Source organism: Pyrus communis, chromosome 13, assembly GCF_041283825.1.
Source record: "Pyrus communis isolate YQ-2024b chromosome 13, ASM4128382v1, whole genome shotgun sequence".
NCBI lineage: Eukaryota > Viridiplantae > Streptophyta > Magnoliopsida > Rosales > Rosaceae > Pyrus > Pyrus communis.
The window spans coordinates 5,435,224-5,454,892 of record NC_142577.1 but is presented as its reverse complement, the minus strand read 5'-3'; the positions used below and the strand labels follow the sequence as shown (position 1 = coordinate 5,454,892).

The following is a 19,669-nucleotide window of genomic DNA, read 5'->3' as shown; positions in this document are numbered from 1 at the left end:
TTTTTTTTGTTATTTTTTTTCTTTTATCTCTATCCTCTCCATAATTGCAAAGTTCAAGAGGATAATTATCATGTTTTTATTTTTTTCAATACAATATTTTGCTCAATTATAATTTTTTTACCAATTTGCCCTAGTTTTTTTGGCATTTTGGAAAGTTTCACCATTTTGGGCTCTCACTATATATATATATATATATATATATTTTTTTTTTTTTTTGATAGAAAAAGAAAAAATTATAGCGAAAAACCTCTTACACAGCTAGTACTAATACAGTCAAATTGAAAAGTTAGGTGAGCATCCACTGGGAGACAAGCATCCCAAATACAAAGATTCGAACTGTTAAGACATATAGATAATAAGAGGGGCATTTTGTGACATTTTGAATTTATTCTTCTCACTTTATATAAAAGTTTTTTTTTTTCTTTTTATCCAAATAGTTCTTGAAATTGGTATAACTCCTTACTTTGGCCCTTGAGAATTAAAATCAATAGAAGTGATCCCTAAGATTGTCCATCATCAATCATTTTGATCATTCTAGGGAAATCCAACACTAGGGAAAAATGTTTTAGTACAATAAAATGTAAAAGAAATGAGAAAACCAAGAAAAAGAAGAAAAGAAAAGAAAGTAAAACACTGGGGAAATCCAACAAAAACGGTGAGTTAAACGGTAACGGAGGAGCACCACCTCAACCCTTTCTCTCTTCCAAAGATCTCATGCTAGCTTCCCTTCCTTAGGTAAGCTCCTCTCTCTTTGTTTGTATATTTACAACATAGATTCACACACAAACATTTGTATCAATGATCCGACCACTGTTTGATCACCAATCAATTCCTGGATCCGATTACATGTTTCAATTTTCATTCCTAACTCGGATTTGAGAGAATTTTAAAAGAGTTTAAAAACCTAGTGTAATCAACCAAAGGATTTTAAAGGATTTTTAGAATCCATACAAATTTAGGTGTAGTCAATCAAGATTTTAATAGTCATTTTTAAAATCCATCCAAATCCAAGTGTATTGAAAAATTAAAAATTTTGAAGGATTTTATTACATTGTGAATTTTGTGGGATTTGAGAGCAAGAAGTAAGTACAATCAAGACCAAATAGAATCCTAACCCACACCTTAGGATTTCAAATCCAAGAACCCTTCTCTTTTCCTCTCACACCTTATCATCGCAATTTTTCTACGTTCTTTTTGCAATTTTGTGCAATTTTTTCTTCATGGCAAAGAAGAGGAATTGGAATTGGGTTGTGAAGGACGAGGAGTAAGAGAGAGTCGTGGAAAACAAGATTAGAGGAGTATTGACCAAAAAAAAGAAAAAAAAAGGATTAAAGGAGATAGGTTAGCTACGACGGGAAAGAGAGAAGAATAAAATGGGGGAAATAGGATTGGAAAGGGTGAAGCAGGAGACCTTTGAATAGTTAGGTTTATGTGATAATCTTGACTTTTTATTTCGGCTCAAAGGAATGCATCTCCAGTGCATGAACAAAATGCAGCTTCATTTTATTGGGTTTATGACCTAGATACATTTTTAACCATTTGATTTATTTGGCGGTCAAGCTTCAACGCTGCAAAATCCACAAAAATCTATTATATGAATATTCTCAAATCTTCCAAAATCAATATGGATTTTGTAGAAGTCTCGCAATCCTATGAAATCCATCACTTAAGAAATCTATTAAAATCCTTTCAAATCCTAAGTTGACTACACCATCTTTTTGGTTGTGGATTTTCCTTTGGCAGTTTGTTGGATTTCTGGATTGGGTATTTGAGGTTTTTCCCATTTATTTTCCCTACTGTGTAATGGTAGTTATGGAGGTTTGAGGAGGAGAAGGAGAAGGAGAAGAAGAGGATAGGTAGTGGTTGCATTGGCTGGTTTCGGTTTTGATTAACTGTGGTATTAGCATGTCTTTTGGAGATGAAGAGGACAAGCAATGTGGTTTTGGGAAATCAAGTGCTGTAAGATTCTCACATTACCAATATTTGTTTATGGCATATGAATTATCAATCCAACTGACTTTTTTGTGCGTATTTGGGTTCCGTTGTCAATGTTGATACTTGATTAAGTTTGAGAATATTGAATTTCGCATGCATATATATGTAGAAACGTTCCCTTATCAAATAGTTTGACATGTTATATTGTTCGACAATCTGTCTACACTGTTCATTAGGTTGATTTATTTATTTATTTATTTTTTTTAATCTAGGACATCTGTTAGGATTTACAATCTCGTTAGAGATATTTTTAGATATATGTGCACACATTGTATATGGTGTGCGCGCGCGGGTAGGGGAATATTTAATTAGGTAGGGAATGTAGGAGTTTCCCCGGCAATGGCGCCAAAAACTTGATGTATATTCAAACTAGCCTAAATAATAGATTAATCTAAACCAAATTAAACTCGCAAGTGCACGAATCAATTTTAGTAATATATGCAAATACGAGGTCGATCCCACAAGGATTGCTTTAACACCAATTTAACCGATTAATCACGCTAGACGTAATTAAACAAACAAAAGATAGATTGAATTGACTAATTGAGTAATTGATTAAGACTAAAATTAACAAGAAAAAGAAAAGACAATAAATTAAAATCAATACACGACACAAGAAAACCTAAGGTTATGAATCCACCAACAACAATCCTATTTACTTTTCTTAGAGCCAACTACTATCCAATTACCATGTCAATGTTAAAGGTTGTTCTTTCTAAGGTATGAATTAATTCGTGGTCAAGCATCAACTCTTGTATCTCTACATGATAATTATATTCTATTGTTTAGGCATACAATTAAACAATAAAAACCCATTAAGTGTAGAAGAATCACGTCAACCAAGTAGGACTAGCTTGATATTGGTCATCCTCACTAGTTTGTCTACTCTTCTTAATCTTAGTTCCAATAAACCTAATTGATTGGTCATCCTCATAGATTTATCTAAATCTCTAGATGCAAAATTCCTAAAGGTGATCAGTCATTAGAAATTCGAACCTAGAATAAAATACCCACAAAGATTAAGAATATAACATGGCATATAATCGGATAATAATTAACAAAGTACTTCGCAAATATTCATGTCATGACTTCATCATAAACCTTAGAAAATAACTTAGTTACACATAGAAATAAAAATAAAAGAAAGATAGAACCCGGAGTCCATGGCAAAGCACGTCCCTAAGCTCTTCTTCACTTATTGCGGAGATGGTGAATGGTATAGTATGGTGTGGGTGATATAGGGTGCGGGGATGAATGAATTGTCCAGAGAGAGCTTAGGGCACCTTATTTATACTAAAAAAAACCCCTAAAGCTGTGGGAAAAACACTCCTAAAACAAAACAAACTCCTAAACAATTAATGACACAAACTAGGAAACAATCATTCTTCGCTTGGGAAACACGTCATCTGTCTTGCAAGCCAGTTTTTGGGTCGATTTATCTTCTGAAAAATTCTGTAAAAATATGGTAAATGTAGCTTTATCTCTTATCTTTCCAAGAATATATCGCACACCACTAGGAAAAATCGGGAAAGCCTTCAAATCTTCATTCTCCCACAGCTGCGCAATTCTGACGGGAAAACAAATTTTTTGGGATTGATTTGTAAAACTGGAATGAATGGCGTCATGGAAAATTATGAAATTTGGATACAACGATATTCAGCCTCTTAGCTTCCTTCTCCAATTGACATTGCATCAAAACTCCTCCGGAAAGTCGAATTATCACCAATAATGTCCTTCATGCGCAGATTGGCTGAAAGAGAGAAAGGGAAAGTAATAAGGCTCTTTTATAATCAATTCCTTAACAAAACTTAGGCATAATTAATATGAAAATGTGATAAATAATGCACCTATCACTTGCGTGGGTAGGGGAATATTTAATTAGGTAGGGAGTGTAGGAGTTTCCCAAAAAAATTGTCAAATACAACAGTACTATGCCATGCCTATTTTCTGGTGAAATCAAGCTCATGTAACATATTAGGATTTGGTTTATGACTGATGTGAGATTGTACGTTCCCTCACATGTTTTTTTTTTGTAGCATATCATGCACCAATGTCATTATTGAATCAAAGGAACTCCACTTGCACCTTGTTGGTAGGTTCCAATAGCCACAGACTGTGCCTTAATCTTCTGGTAGTTTGGGTTTTTGGTCAAGGATGAGGGCATTAGAAGTGAGTCACATATAAACTTACGTCAGATCTTTCTATTAGTTTGGGAGTTACATATGATACAGTAGAGTCATGGCTAGGCTGGAACATTTTGTGAATAGTACCACTAGTCGACCTCCATGTAATTAAATACCATAATGAGTTTTCTTTTGTTCATTGTTGTAATCGTGATAGAGCATTGCTGTTTTATGTTCCAATGGTTCAGGTGAACAAAATGCTTATGCCGGAGAAGTGGCAGGCACCATTTGATAGTGATGGGAAGATTTTAGGTTTTCAGAAGACACTCAAATTAATAGTAGTGTGTTGTTTTACCATGAAATATATTATGTGTCTCATATGTAGTGAGTTTCTTATAACATTTCAATTGAATTTTCTATAAATTAAAGGTCTGTTTATGTTATATTTTATGACTAATTTGTTTTACAAATAGTAGGATTGTGATTGGGGTTATAAATACAGCATTACTAGGGTTGCAGATGCCCTCTATTTGCAACATCCATAATCCTCTCACTTGATTTCATCGCCTTTAGAAACGTGGTAAAACTGTATGAAGAGAAGTTGCACATACTTATATATTTGGTTCCACGTGTACTGTCAGCTGTGAATAGGCATGGCATTTCTGGTGTATATTCTCTCATTTAAAACCCAAAAAAACCCTCTCATTTCACTCTGTCCTAAACGTTAACTATCCTGGTGGTATTCTTTTGGGATTTTCAATAATCATAGTCCGGCTTACTGTTCTTGATTTGTTTGTGAAAGAGCAATTTGTTTCATACGTGTTTTTTTAAGAATGTTGGGTCATCTTGTGATGAAGTATTGAAATCCCTGTCTTAAAGATGGCCTAATAAAACTTTCTAACTTAGATTACAATGAAATTTGTAAGATCAGAAGTCTGGGAATTTTTACTTGGTTTGTATACCCTGGGTAGCACTGAAGAGTCTCGGCAGCAGTTGCGGATAGCCCGGAAGTCGAGTTCTTTCTTCTTGTTTTATTTATTATATTTTTATTTAAATCTCTTGTACTTCTGGGAAAGTGATTATGTTCCCTGGGAAAGTGATCACTTATTCCAGTTACGTATTCAGGGCATGTAGTACCTTTCCATTCACTAGTCAAAAAATAAGGACGACATTTTACTCCATAATGTGACGGGTTATATGGCTTGTCATGCATATCACTCGATCTCAACCTCTTGATATTTTGCTTGTGCTATGAAAGTAGATGGCAAACCAGGTCTCATCTTTTGATAATACTAACAAACTATAGAATTATTGTGATAGGAAGAATAATTGTACAAATACATCAATGCATGCCAACAAAAGAGTTCTAGCGATTCAGCTGACCTTGTCAGTGTATGGGAGAGCACAAATAGTGTAGCATATGATTCTTCTTGTTTCATGCACACTTCAGGGCCACATAACTGCAGCTCCCCAAAGCTAGGGAGCAAAGCAGATGGAACGAAACATGTACCACAAAGTTATTTTGACTTTCCTCCTTTACCTGGATTTGTTTGGAAAGAGTGAAGAAGATAAAATTGAAGGTGGAGTGCATGATGATGAATTTTCCTCACAACATAAGTCCAGGTCGAAAAAGGACAGCATGCACGGTTTTCAAGTCAATAACAATGTAGATTTAGTTACTGAATAAAACAGCTCACCATCCAAGAAAGTTTCACATGCCATTAACTCTGAAATTGAATTGCTTTCTACTGATGCCCATCAATCTGTGACGCAGTCCAGTAATATGGGTAATAAGACAGAAATGGTAAACAGGTTTAGTGTATCAGATGTACCAGAAACAGAATTTAGAAAGACAACCATGTCTCAAGGAGGGGCTGTGAATGAAGACAGTTTCTGAGTGGATTTGGACTCTCCACAGAAAAGATAAGTTTTCCTTTCTTCCTTATTCTTGTATTTTCATACTTTTTTATGGAGGTGGGAAATTAACTCATTCTCATCAATGGATATTTATAAAGAATTATTTTAAGTTGATAAAATCTGCCTTTTTTCAGTTGTTGATGTTGTTAGTGTTCTTGGAAATTCTAAGATGCAAACTTCTAATTCAAAGAAGGAAAGATGATATAAGAAGAAGAAGAAGATAAGAGTGGTTTACAAAAGACTGATTTTGATATTCTCTTCCCTGCAAATTAGTAGAGGAATGTTTCCATTTCATTCACACTGAAAACGTGGGGATGGAGCAATATATGTCAGTATCCCAGTTAGTTACACAGCTGGAATTTTCACAATTACAACCAAATGATCTTAGCCACTCATTTGATCATAACCTGGGATTCTCATGCGCATTCATAGCCTTACATCATTTTGCCTTACACTTGTCAACATTCTAGACTAAGTGAATACACAATTTAGGAAAAGGCTTATTCCTAAAATAGCTCATAACTTACAATTCAACACTCCCCTTTAAGTTTTGAGCTGACTTTTCTCCAAGTTTGTCTATGAGATAGTTGAACCTGTCCCTTGCCAAAGCTTTGGTGTAGATGTTTGCACCTGCTTATTTGTAGGACAATATACACCAAGTCGATGATTCCTTCCTGCAAAGCGTCTTTAATGAAATGATATCTTAGATCAATATGTTTGGTTTTCTGGTGGAACATGGGATTTTTAAAAATTGCTATTATAGATGTGTTATCACACTGCAAATGGGTAGCTTCTGTTTGAAGTTCTCCAAAGTCCTCCAGCACGAACCTAAGCCAAATTGCTTATGCAGTGGCCTCAGATGCACTTATGTACTCAGCTTCTGCTGTTGAGAGTGCTACACAGTTCTATTTAACTGAGGCCCGTGAAAAAACACCGCTGCCAAAAGAAAAGGCATATTTAGATGTACTCTTGTTGTCATCAATCCATCCATCCTAATCACTATCACAAAATCCGATCAGAATAACATTCATTCTTTTCACAAATTCCAGCCCATAATCTAGGGTTCCTTTAACATATCTCAACACCCTTCATGATGTCCCATAGTGCTTATTGGTAGGATTATGCATGAATTTGGGAAGAAAACTAGCAGCGTACATTATATTGGGTCTAGTGGCTGTCAGGTATAACAGGCTGCCAACCACTTTCCTATATTGTTCTTCACAAGTTGGTCCACTCCCATCATCCTTGGTGGAGTGGAAACTGGTTTACAGTCACTCAAACCGAACTTACTCAACAAAGAAGCAACATACTTTCTCTGTTAAATAAATATGCTTGAGTGAGTTTGAATAATCCCCATACCAAGAAAATGAAGTAGGCCAAGGTCAGTCATTTCATATTTTTCCATCATATCTCCTTTGAACTCTTCCAGCATGGTTTTACTATTGCTAGTGTACACTATGTCATCTACATAGATGGACACAATCAATATCTCAAACTCTCCCCTTGTCTTGATGTAAAGAGTTGCTTCACTTAGGCTTTTTTCAAAACCACAAAGAGAGAAATAAGTATCAATCTCTCCATACTAGGCCCTAGGTGCCTGTTTTAAGCCATAAAATGCCTTGTGTAGTTTACACACCTTATCTTCTCTTCCTTGCACTTCAAAACCATCAGGTTGTTCCACACAAACCTTTTCTTAGAGCAACCATTAAGGAAGGCAGATTTAACATCAAGCTGATAAAGTTTCCTACTCTTTTGAGTAGCTAAAGCAACCAAAGTTCTAATCGTATCGAATCTGGCCATATGTGCAAATGTTTCATTATAATCTACCCATGGCTTTTGAGCATATCCCTTTGCAACTAGCCTTGCCTTGTTCTTTTGTACAGTCCCATCAAGATTAAGTTTAGTCTTAAACACCCATTTAACCCCAATCACAGGTTTGTCAACAGGTCGATCAACAAGATCCCAAGTTGCATTCTCTCTATCATAGATATCTCATCTTTCATTGCTTTCATCCATGATTCATCATAAGCTGCATCTTCATATTTTTTTGGTTCTAAGATGCACAGATTGCATTGCAAGCACATCATCCAGTTTTCTCCATTTTAGTGGAGCATGATCATAAGGTTGAACATAACTTATGTTTCTATCAATGCTACCAAATGATTCACATGTAGATGATGTCGAAGTCGACTGAGTATAGCTATTTTTGCAACAAGTTCCACTTTGCATTGCTGGTGACAAGACATTGGAAGTACTAGGAGTACTAGTCACATTTTCAACCATGGGAGCAATTTTATATTGTGTTTCACATTCAAGTATTGTAACCCTCCTCTCTGTGACACACCCCAATCCGGAATATCAACTATAACTCCAAATCAAGCTGTGCTGGTTGACACCTAGAAGGTGACGAAGCCATAAAGTATAATGATGTGGACAATGTGAATAAATTTAGCCCTAAAAGTGCCTAAGGACCAGAGTGCACTACTAGCGGGAACGAGCCCGTTTCACACGCAACATTAGAGCATAAGTCAAGTACAGTAGTGTGCGTAAGGACCATATCCTCAGAGGTAGCCACTTATACTGAGATTTGCCAAAAATCCTCGTTGATATGAACTTCCAACAGTTAAAACCTGGAAAGGCATAAAAACAAAGGTGAGTGGGCCATAAAATAAAGTTTTCAATAAAAACCTTTTTGAAAACATTATAACCCCTCGCCGTAAAACTTGTATAATTTCCCAGAAAATAATAATACATACGTATATAGAAATCATGCTCGAGAGTAGTGAAAACCAAGTATATGCCATGTCAAGCATCTCAGCAATGAAATAAGTAAGCCAGGTGAAATAAATCAATGTAAAATGATATGCCAACCAGAGTCACCTAACGTGACCTGTACGGCTCTAAACCTGCACACAGAGTCGAAACCATCTAATGTGGTTTGTACAACAGGCTGGGTGTAAATAAATATGCTCAAGTGCTACGATCACATGAAGGCTTTGCGAAATATCGCAAGTTACCCATGAGTGAGAATCACCTAATGTGGTCTGTACGACAGGCTGGCACCTGCCTTGGATCCAAGGTGAGCATACAGTGCGGGAGGTGAACGATCACGTGAAGGTTGGCCCAGACCTTAGGCGGAGCACTAACACTAGGGTGTAGGATAATGAGTACCAAATGCATTTAAGGATAACCATATACATCACAACCATTAACATCATAATGTACTCACCTGTAGCTTACTTTAACTCCGCAGCAGCATGCAACATTATACATGACTATACCAATGCATATACTAAAATATAACGCAAGTATGACATGGCATTTCAATCACATTTCATTTAAAACAATTTCTGGGAAAAACGTAAAGTATACATACGTATATATATAGAAAACCAAAAGCCCACTCACCTGGAGTCCGCTCTACAACTCCCTAGCACAAATATCAAGGCGTCATGAACGATTGCCGCCTAGAACAATTAACAAATCATGTCTTAGAATTCTTATCAATAGAACATATAACTTACATATCCTATTCGGGAAGATCTATACGTCGGATTCCCAATCCGTAAGTTTTTAATATCCTTAAACATTACGTATTATAACATATAAAAGTTTGGTGACGATCCAACGGTCAGATAGTCGATTGCTATAATAATCAAGCGGCAGACTTTCATGGAACTACATTCAAATGACAGAAATTCGTCAATTGGACTTCACCAATGGAATAAGAGTATTAAAATTTAACCCAGGAAGGTTAGGGTACGTCTCGGCCCACGCGCCGCCGCACGCGCTGTCACAAGTGGTGGTTGGCCGCCCCGACTTGCTGGAAAATTCAACTATTTCTAAAAATAACCAAATTTTACAGGAATGAAGATCTCAACGAGTAGAACAAGTTTTATACCTGTGACTAAGGACAATTTGGCTGGGAAACACTGTAAATCCACCTCGATCCATCGGAAACCCTATAAAGGGTAACACTTAATTCATCCTCAAATCGACTCCGACACTCCAACCAATGATTGGGCATTGTTTCTAGGCTCAAAGGAAGTATATTAGTGGTGGTAATTGAAGGAAAACATTTTGGAATTGGTGGATTTGGAGCAAGTCTTCCGCCGCACCTGCGGGGTGTTCTTTGTGAAATCTCCACCATTTCATGTCAATTTTGGCAAGAATTGGATGTTGGTATATGGTGATGAGGTTTGGTGGTGGTGAATTGGTGAAAATCACCTGAAAAGTGGGTGAGAATCGCTGAAAATTACTTCGAACCAGCGGCACCGCCGGTTAGATCCGTGGGTATACGGGTGAAGGGGATGAAGGTCCGGGTTGGGTGCCACTCACCTATCTCCTTTCCCCTCCTTTCTTTCTTTCTTGATTGGCCACCTCAGTTCTTTCTCATCTTCCGATTGGTCTCACATCGCCCTTTTTTCTCTCTTTTATAATTCATCACCACCGCCCATCTATCTTTCTTTTAATCTGGGCCACACACGTGGCTCCGCCAGATTTTGCTCCAAAAATCTGAAGCATTCTAGAAATAAATAAATTTATAATTTTGCCCTCGATTTTAAACGTTAATAACCCATTCGTTATAACTCCAAATTATAATCTATTTGCGCCCACGCGTCTGTAGCAACGAGTACTATGAGGTACGCCAAGAAAATGAACTTTACGTGACACGACATGGCAGTCAACAAAAGTCAACACTTTGCCTCGAAAGGCATTTTCGTAAATTCACATTTAAAAATCGTAATAATTGGGGATGGGTCGTTACAATCTAACCCCTTAAGAAAATTTTGTCCCTGAAATTTAAAATAACTTGATGATACTTGAAAATAGGAAGGAACATATTTATATAAACATAAGAAAGAAATCAAGTTAGAGTGGCTGCATCAAAGAGAATGCCATTCCGTCGCAATCAGATTGCAATTATTCCTCTTTCATGCCTCCAATCTCATACCTTCTTCCTTCCTTAATAACATAGTAATGTAATACTCATATAACCCATAAGGCTGAACACCAAGAGTGCAAATAACTCACCCAAAATTTGTAATTTCAGAAATACCCACATAAATAGAATAATTTAGTGAGAAAATATTTGTACGAGAAAAATCAAAACCCAAATTGAAAATGGACCTCACCAAACATTTTTCGTGTCACGAACTCCGAGAATGAGTCCGAACCATAGGAAACTAATAAGTGTTGCCGTAGATGAGCCGTCTTGCCCACTTGCTTAGTGAACCCAACAATTAAGCCATATATATTACAGTCTGCTTGTTGTAATGCCGATCACCCATTGTTGTCTCAATAAGCTAGTGAGAAGTTCCCGCGGATGCCAAAATATCGTTTTGCTTCTCATGTGCGAGTATGCCTAGATCGCCCGATTCATGCCTCGATCGCCATACCATACTATCCCAGAATGTACCAAACCATCTGCTAGAAGTGTTTCGACGTCCACATTCCCACAACAATGTGACCCTGGAATGAAGCAGTGGAAATATATGTAGAGACGAACACATACTGCGAAAAGCTTCATTCATGGCTTATCACTATAGTTGCTCTCCAAATCAAAGGGTATAAAATATGAAAGCTTAAATTAGAGAAACCATATTTCTGACGACATCCTTCGAATGATAGTTGCAGTCTCGAGCCACACTTAAAAATTAACGCCACAGTCACCAAGCTCACAACCTATGTTCATACCTTCACCAATATCAAGCTGAATTACTACTCAATCCTCAAAGCCACTTGGAATTCTTTTTGGTAAATCTAATAAACTCGTAAGAAGATTATACTCCAATGGTTTCTACTAGCATTGATATGAAACAGGTGCACACATTTGCCAAGTTGACATATTATGAATTCCTCAATGATTGAGATAGAAACCATGTCGAGAAGACTAAAAGAATACTTAAGAATTTGAGGGTCAAAACAAGTCCACGAAATCTAGAGTACAAGATATCTGGATTGAATATACAATTTCTATGTCTGAACACGTGTAAATATTTAACTTACTCATGCACTAGCAACGAAATGGGTGGCAGATAATTCAATTCGAACAATAGTCTAAGGAGGGTTGACAGACGGAAACTTAGATTTTTCCTTGACTCAAAATTCACAATAGTTTGTTACAGCAATAGCTCCATGAATAATAAATCACCGATAATGACGATTTGCTCGATAGAATGTTGATTGGGTGATTTAAGGACTGATGATCTGAACTGGAAGTTTCGACGTCTAAGCGATCCTCTTGGACAGTTTCTTAACATCAGAAATGATATAGGGAACAGACGAATGGCTCAAAATCCACTAAAATACCTTTAATACCAAGAGGTGAAACTAAGGGTACGAACAGAGCTGATGCAGACTAAAATATCAAAGAGTCAGACAATTTCAAAAATGATGAATTATGCCGAAGGACTAAACAATTCCGTTTTTGTCTGCTACCAAAAGTAGAAAGATCTAATTTAAGAATGGGCTAATAAGGTTTCTTGATGATTGAAAAGTAACATCACAAAAGTATTAGAGCTATCATGGCCAAAAGTGATTTTCCTAAGATGTTATTCCGTTGAGTGCTACCACTTTAGCACCATCATCACATGAGACATTTCTAGAGTCTTGACAAAAGTAGACTCGTAGGAATTCTAATAGGTGGTATTCTAACGGATACTGCCAAGGAATCAAAACTATTTCAGATTTCTAATCTCGAAAAGTTTAATACTGATGGCTAGAGGATAGGGATGAAATTGGTTGATAAAGTCTCTGATGATACACAATTACTGATACATTAGCCCTGCTTAAGGCCATCAACTTGCCTCAAATCTACATCTTTCCTAGGCAGGGAATTTCTTCACTTTAAATCTAAGGGTATTCATCAAAGTGCTCTTCTAAAACTTGCACAAGATTCGGAGTCACCTAACGTGACCTGTACGGCTTTAAACCTGCACACGAGTCGGAACCACCTAATGTGGTATGTACGACAGACTAGGTGTAAATAAATACGCTTAAGTGCTACGATCACGTGAAGGCTGTGCGAAGCATCGCAAGTCACCTACAAGTCAGAACCACCTAATGTGGTATGTATGATAGGCTAGCACCTGCCTTGGATCCAAGGTAAGCATACAGTGTGGGAGGTGAACGATCACGTGAAGGTTGGCCTTGAACTCGAGCGGAGCATTAACACTGAGGTGCAGGATAATGAGTACCAAATGCATCCAGGCATAACCATATACATCACAACCACTAACATCATAATGTACTCACCCGTAGCTTACCTGGACTCCACAGCATCATGCAACATTATACATGACTACACCAATGCATATACTAAAATATAACGCAAATATGACATGGCATTTCAATCACATTTCATTTAAAATAATTTCTGGGAAAAACGTAAAGTATACATACGTATATATATAGAAAACTAAAAGCCCACTCACCTGGAGTCCGCTCTACAACTCCCTAGAACAAATATCGAGGCGTCACGAACGATTGCCGCCTCGAACAATTATCAAATCATGTCTTAGAATTCTTATCAATAGAATATACAACTTACATATCCTATTCGTGAAGATCCGCATGTCGGATTCATAATCCGTCAGTTTCTAATATCCTCAATATTACGTATTATAACGTATCAAAGTTTGGTGACAATCCAACAGTCAGATCATCAATTGCTATAATAATCAAGCGGCAGACTTTCATGGAATTACGTTCAAATGACGAAAAATCGTCAATCGAACTTCACCAACGGCAAATCGTCAGGGGACTTCTTGGCCCATGCATCGCCGCACATACTGTTGCAAGTGGCAGTTGGCCGCCCCGACTTGCCGTAAAATTCAACTATTTGTAAAATCTACCAAATTTTATAGCAATGAAGATCTAAGTAAAACAAGTTTCATACCTGTGACTAAGGCCAATTTGGCCGGGAAACACCTCAAATTCCCCTCGATCCATCAGAAACCCTATAAAGGGTGACACTTGATTCGTCCTCAAATCGACTCCGACGCTCTAACTAATGATTGGGCATTGTTTCTAGGCTCAAGGGAAGTATACTGGTGGTGGTAATTGAAGGAAAACATTTCAGAATTGGTGGATTTGGAGCAAGTCTTCCGCGGCACCCACGGGGTTTCTTCGTGAAATCTCCACCATTTTGTGTCAATTTTGGCTAGAATTGGATGTTGGTATATGGTGATGAGGCTTGGTGGTGGTGAATGGGTGAAAATCACCTGAAAAATGGGTGAGAATCGCTGGAAATTGCTTTGAACCCAGCGGCACCGCCGGTTGGATCCATGGGTATACGGGTGAAGGGGATGGAGGTCTAGGTTGGGTGCCATTCATCTCTCTCTTTTACCGTCCTTTCTTTCTTTCCTGATTGGCCACCTCAGTTCTTTCTCCTCTTCCGATTGGTCTCACATACCCTTCTTTTCTCTCCTTTATAATTCATCACCACCGCCCATTTTTCTTTCTTTTAATCTGGGCCACACATGTGGATCCACCAGATTTTGCTCCAAAAATCTGGAGCATTCTACAAATAAATAAATTTACAATTGTGCCCTCGACTTTAAACGTTAATAACCCATTCGTTATAACTCCAAATCATAATCCGTTTGCGTCCACGCGTCCGTAGCGACGAGTACTACAAGGATATGCCAAGAAAATGAACCTTACATGACACGACACGACAGTCAACAAAAGTCAACACTTTACCTCGAAGGGTATTTTCGTAAATTCACATTTAAACATCGTAATAATTGGGGACGGGTCGTTACAATAAATTGTTTTGAACCCAGCGGCACCGCCGGTCGGATCCATAGGTATACGGGTTAAGGGGATGGAGGTCTGGGTTGGGTGCCACTCACCTTTCTCCTTTCCCTTCATTTCTTTCTTTCCTGGTTGGCCACCTCAGTTCTTTCTCCTCTTCCGATTGGTCTCACATCCCCCTGATTTCTCTCCTTTATAATTCATCACCACCGCTCATCTTTTTTTCTTTTAATCTGGGCCACACACGTGGCTCCACCAGATTTTGCTTCAAAAATTTGGAGCATTCTAGAAATAAATAAATTTACAATTTTGCCCTCGACTTTAAATGTTAATAACTTATTTGTTATAACTCCAAAATCACAATCCGTTTGCGGCCACGCGTCCGTATCGACGAGTACTACGAGGATATGCCAAGAAAATGAACCTTACGTGACACGACACGACAGTCAACAAAAGTCAACACATTGCCTCGAAGGGTATTTTCGTAAATTCACATTTAAAAATCGTAATAATTGGGGACGGGTTGTTACACTCTTAGTTATCTTTCCAGCACCAAGATACATCTTCATAAAAAATAACATCTCTTGATAGCACAAGTTGCTTAGAGATATGATTAAAGACTCTTTGTCCTTTCTCACATGTTGCATAACTGACAAACACTCCTTTAGCACTTAGCCTCAAGCTTGTGCCTTAACTCAGATAGTACATGCATATAACAAAGTGAACCAAATATCCTTAAGTGTGCAATACCAGGCTTTCTTCCACTGTAAGCTTCAAGTGGAGTTATATTGTCCAGTGCCTTGCTTGGACAACGATTTAGAATATAAACTGTAGTATGTACAACCTCAGCCCAAAGATAATATGGTACATCTTTGTCATGCAACATGGATTTTTCCATCTCTACCACAGTCCTATTTCTTCTTTCCACCATTCCATTTTGTTGTGGAGTGTAGGCAAGTGTCAACTGCCTTTGAATACCCTTAGTGTCACAAAATTGAGTGAATTCTGAATATAGGAACTTTTCACCCCTATTACTTCTCAAACATTTCACCTTAAAGCCACATTGTAACTATGTCATGGCTTTGAACTTCTTGAAGCAATTGGAAGTTTCTGATTTATACCTTAGAAAATATACCCACATCATCCTAGTGCAATGATCTACTAGCAGCATGAAATATTTGTTCCCTGCAATAGATTCATTCTTCATTGGTCCACAAAGATCTACATGAACCAATTCAAGTGGAGAAGTAGCTCTCCAACCTTTTTCTTTTGGAAAACTTTCCATGTGCTGCTTACCATATTGACAACCTTCACACACTTCATTATACTCTTCCAAGTATGGTAGTCCATGCACCAGATTTTACTCTTAGCTTAGTGAGCCCTCTAGAATGCAGGTGCCCCAATCTTCTATGCCAGATCTTAAAGCAGTGAGTAACATTGGCTTTCAACACAAGTTGATCTTCAGGCAAGAGAAACAATGGATAACATTGATTCCTTTTCATTTTCATATTTATCACAAGACTGTTAAGTGATAGACTGTCAAAAACACAACACATACTCCTCAAAATAAAAGATAGTATCCATTCACATCCATTTGCCCCATACTGTAGCAAATTTTCCTTTAGACTAGGTAAGTACATAACCTCCTTGATATATTTTTTGCCTATGTTGGTTTCAATCACCAGTGTTCCCATTCCTGCAACATTTACTAATTCTCCAGTTGGCATATGTACTTTTCCTGCTATATTTACTCTTACATCAACAAGGAGATTTGCATTCCCTGTCATGTGATTACTACACCTGTTGTTAATGTACCATTCTCCATTGACTTTTGTATCATTGACTACACTATTTGCAAAAAATAGATTTCCTGCAACCTCCATTTGATTCGCACAATTTGCCTTTTGAATGGCTTTTCCAACTGTGCAATCTCTGGCCCAGTGTCTAAACCTGTTGCAGTTGTGACATTTGGTTTTGCCTTCGTACCTACATTCACCAAAATGGTACTTAGTGCACACTTTGCACTATGGTTTTCCCACTCCTTAAGTTACATATTGTGATGAATTGGCATTTTGAGCTGAATTGCCATGATTCTTTTGTTGAAATTTAGTTCTGGGCTCCCATTTTTTTCCTCTAGAATTCCAGTTCTTTTGACTCTTGAAAGCATTAGATTGAGTGCTCCCCTAACCTGATTCTTTGGACTCACAGAGAGAGATGCAATTGCTTTCTCAGTGGTATCAGATGAATGCAAATCAAAACGTTGTTCCTGACTTTTGAGGATAGCAACAACCTCTTGTAATTCAACAGTCTATACATTTTGTATTCTCAATCACAAGACAAATGGGATCATAAGGTTTGCTAAGGTTGATTAAAACCTTTTGCATAAGTCTTTCATTGGATAACACCTCACCAAATGTCTTCATTTGATTAATCAATTCATTCAAACAAGTAAGATACCCAGATAATGATTCATCATCATGCATTCTAGTATACTCAAATTCACGTTGGAGATTTTGAAGTTTAGCCGATCGTACCTGATCATCACCATGGTATTCTCCATATAACAGATCCCAGGCCATCTTCGCTGAATCTGCGTTGGCGATTCGAGGAAATATTTAATCAGATTATGCACTCTGTATAATACCCAAAGCTTTTGCATCTTGCATATACATAGCCGCTGCTTGTTCATCATCTTCATCTCCTGAGCTCCCTTCGACCTTCTTCTTTTTCTTTGAATCTAGGATTGTGACCCCTTGTCAACTAATCTCCATAGCCCATGAGATTTAAATATTGTTACCAACTTGATTCTCCAGAATTCATAATTTTCACTAGAGAAAATCGGTGTTCGTACCCCAGAGCTTCCAAATCCAACCATTTCACACTTCGATTTTGCTGGATTAAGGCAAATTCCAACCTCTTCGAAGCTTCAATAAATTTTGTTTCGGATTTTGAGCAAGCCCAGATACTTGAGAGCTTGATTCTCAGACCAAACAATCTCCAATTTCACAGATTATGCCCAGATTTTGCGATGCAACCTGGCTCTAAGGCCATTTTAGTGTTCTTGGAAATTATGAGATGCAAACTTCTAATTCAAAGAAGGAATGATGATCTAAGAAAAAGAAGATAAGGGTGGTTTGCAAGAGACTGATTTTGATATTCTCTTCTCTGCAAATTAGCAGAAGAATGTTTCCATTTCATTCACACTGAAAACGTGGGGCTGCAGCAATATATGCTCAGTATCCCAGTTAGTTACACAGATGGAATTTTCACAATTACAACCAAATGATTTCAGCCACTCATTCAATCATAACCTAAGATTCTAGACTAAGTGAATACACAATTTAGGAAAAGGGTTATTTCTAAAACAGCTCATAACTTACAACTCAACAGATGTGGTAAGAACAGATAGTCATCTTGAATTCTACGAGGATGTAAAAAATTTAGCTAGGATGTCATATACTTGCTGTTTATGCATGGGTGGATCCAGCTACAGGACATTGTTAAGGTTGTTTTGTTATTATTTTTGTTTTCTTAATGCTCTTTTCTGTCGCCACATAATTTCTTTCGTACGGTAAAATCTAAAGTTACCAACTTATCTCAAAAGCTGCAGATGTAAGTTTGACTTGAAAGGAAATTTGGTATTTTAGTTATGAGTGACTTGCTGTCTCCATTTGTCGTTGTCTTTGAGGATAATGCTGATGCATTTGGTGCTTTAATATGCTTCTAAGAAGAATGGTATTCCAAGCTTTACAAATATGTTGAGCTTGATAGTTCTATACTCGATCACTTACATTTTCTTTTCAAACCCTTCATTCAGCGTGAAAAATTCCAAATGGAAGGACCGACTGGGGTAATGAAGCAGTTGCAAGCATTGTGGAATATCTTGGAACTCAGACAGGGAAATAGTTGCACACCTGTCACACATAGGTGCTGAAAGCCTGCATTTTGCATTCCAAATGCTGCTCATTCTCTTTCGTCGGGAGTTGTCTTTTAATGATGCTCTTTGTATGTGGGAGCTTTGTGATATTCAGTTGCTTTCTCATGATTGATATGGTAAATTACCCAAAGCATTTATGAAAATTTGGACTACAGAGCCTGCATTGATTAGATGCAAATTTTAATTGTGTGACCTTGCCATACTCCATAGAGTAAATGATGGCTTGCTTCTTCTTTTCGCGCTGTGTGACTTTTCCTGAATTATTTGACGTCAAAGGGTCATATTTCATAATATTGGTTATAGGGTTATAGGCGCATTATTTGACGTCTGGATCAGCCTATCATTTTTGCGGGTTGACAAGGAATTTTTGGTCAAGGATTGACCGGATGCACATCTGCACTGCGGTCTCATCAACTAGGAATGGGGATGATGAATTACCCGTCTTCTGTGTTGCAGCAATCCTCATCATGAACCGTCAGAAAATTATTCGCGAGACGCGTTCATTTGATGATATGATAAGGTAGGTGGTGCTATCCCTTGATTATTCAATCTCTCTGTTTGTTTCCAGCCTGTCAAGGGTTACTTTTCTAGTCACCTGGTATATAAAATTTTGGCTCAAATTTTCTGCACTCTTGTTTTTTCAGATAAAACCACCTTTTTTTATATTTTTTATACAACAATATTGGGCGCCGTCTCTTTGAACTAAGGATTGGATCTCTCTGTTCAATTTTATTTTCTTGTGCGCAAGGAAGAACTTCTTTATGAACTTTTTAGCCAATTGTCCTCAAGTAGTGATGGAATTGGAGGTAAGGAACACAACCATTTTTTGGCATCTCCTTTTTTTTTTTTTTTTAAAAGAAGGGAAATAAAAGCAATTTAATCTCATCAGCACTAAGTCCCTTAATGTGTGGTGTTTTGCATATGTCAAAGGACTTGA

General features: G+C 37.4%; 1 pseudogene; it reads left to right on the top strand.

Moving 5' to 3' along the window:
• Positions 1-4,149: 4,149 nt before the first annotated feature.
• Positions 4,150-19,256, top strand: LOC148691649 (uncharacterized; annotated as a pseudogene).
• The last annotated feature ends 413 nt before the right edge of the window (positions 19,257-19,669 follow it).